Source organism: Arachis duranensis, chromosome 2, assembly GCF_000817695.3.
Source record: "Arachis duranensis cultivar V14167 chromosome 2, aradu.V14167.gnm2.J7QH, whole genome shotgun sequence".
NCBI classification, from domain to species: Eukaryota; Viridiplantae; Streptophyta; class Magnoliopsida; order Fabales; family Fabaceae; genus Arachis; species Arachis duranensis.
Window position 1 is genome coordinate 70,440,075 of NC_029773.3, and position 2,217 is coordinate 70,442,291.

Below are 2,217 nucleotides of genomic sequence, written 5' to 3' on the forward strand. Positions count from 1 at the left end.
TCTTATTACTGCCTCCATATTTGATTATAGCTATTTACTTATCTTGTGTTTTTTATTATATATTTTCTTTCTTTAATTATTCTCGTGGTGTATATAAAAATACCTCTAAAATACTCATATTTGTTCAATTGTTCTTCTATCGAAAAAGTATAGGTAACCAACAATATTTATTTGATTGGTGATTGTTCATGTTGTTCAAGATGATCATTGTTTATCTAGCACTCCTCTTTTCTATTCAACAGGTACTTGGGAATTTGAAAGTTTTGGGAGTAAACAATAATAATGTTGAGGATATAATGCAAAGCATGTATTCGCAAGACCAATACGACAAACTCGAACATCTAAGTGTGTCTTTATTTGAAAGTGAAGGCACCACATTTCCATATTGGTTTTTGGAAAATGCGCAGAATTTGGAATCACTAATTGTTGAATGGAGTTCTTTTGTAGAGATATTTCATGATCAAAGCATTGCTATTGAGGAGGGACAAGTCACAATTAGCACTCGACTAAAGGACCTTTTTCTATTTCAGCTACATGACCTTTGTCATATATGTAAAGAAGGATTTCAAATTGACCCTGTTCTCCAACATCTTGAACAGTTAGCTGTCGGCCATTGTTCTAGTTTGGTAAACTTGGTGCCTTCCTCTGTTACCTTTGCTTACTTGAGACATTTGGAGGTAGCAAACTGCAATGGAATGATCAATCTGATAACATGCTCAACAGCAAAGAGTCTTGTCAACCTCGCAACAATGAAAATTGAATCATGCAATTTACTACAAGATATCATGAATGCAAATGAAATAAGAAAGACAAAGAAATTGCATTCTCCAGCTTGGAGACACTTGAACTTGTGTCTTTACCAAGGTTGCGTAGCTTTTGCTCATGCAAATGCTCCCTCCTCTTCCCACTGTTGGAGAATGTATTGGTGAAAGAATGTCCTCGAATGGAAATTTTCTCTACAGGAGACACAAGCACACCAGATCTTCAGCAAGTTCAAATAGAAGAAAACAATAAACAAAATTTTTGGGAAGGAGACTTGAATGGAACAATAAACAAGTTGTTTGACGATAAGGTTTGTCTTAATTTTGGTTTAGTTTAAATTTCTACTATATGTATCATTAACTATTAGTTAAGGAGAAATGATAGCAACAAAATCCACACACATGCATTCTTAAATGTTATTGGACCATACTTTTTCTTGTTATTATGTTTTTTCCCATTTTTATGTCCATTGATATTTAATTTTTATTGAACAGGTATCATTTTGTAGATTCAGACATTTGACCTTGTCTGATTATCCAGAGTTGAGAGACTTTTGGTATGACAAAGAATACCATAATTTATTTGGCAATTTAAAATCTCTGGTGCTGCAAAAATGTGAGTTTTTGTCAGATGTTCTTTTTACGTCAAACACATGGCGAGTTCTACATGAATTAGAAGAACTGGAAGTACGGAATTGTGATTCATTAGTAACACTGTTTGATGTGAAAGGAATGAAGTCTAATGGAGCAATGGTGAAACAAGCTAGCAAATTGAAAAAACTGACCTTGTCTAGCTTACTGAAGTTAAGGCACATATGGAATGCAGACACTTACCAAATTGTTAGTTTTGAGAAATTGTGCGTAGTTGATGTTGTTGAATGCAAAAGCTGCTTGTATCTGTTTCCACCCTCAATATGCCTTGATCTCCCATATATTGAAGAGTTGAAGATAGTGTCTTGTGGAGTTGAAAATATTGTTTCAATGGAGAAAGAATCAACTGAAATCAACTTTAGCTTTCCTCACTTGAGTTTCTTGAGATTTATTCGACTGGAAAAACTCAAGAGTTTCTATTTGGGAAGATTTAGTTTAGAGTGCCCTTCATTAAAGATATTAAATGTATATCGCTGTGAGGCACTACAAATGTTTACCTTCAACCATTCAAGTCTTCGACAGCATCATCAGATAGAAGAAATTAATGATTCGCCGCCTATTCCTCAAGCACTCTTTTCTATTGAAAAGGTAATCACTAGTCTTGGTTACATTATTGTTGCTTGAAAAGGTAATCACTAGTCTTGGTTACATTATTGATGCTATGTTTTATTATGACTTTGTGTTTTTCTTCAAATGCATTGATCAAAATAAATTAGGACTATACTTTAAAATAAACAAACTAGGACAATTTTTTTTCACTCTATTTTTGACAGTAAATGAGAATTTTTTTTTTTTTTTTGCTTTG

General features: G+C 33.2%; 1 pseudogene; it reads left to right on the forward strand.

Moving 5' to 3' along the window:
• The first annotated feature begins 269 nt into the window (after window positions 1-269).
• The window catches only part of LOC107474836 (uncharacterized), a 22,342-nt pseudogene continuing 20,394 nt past the window's right edge, over window positions 270-2,217 (forward strand).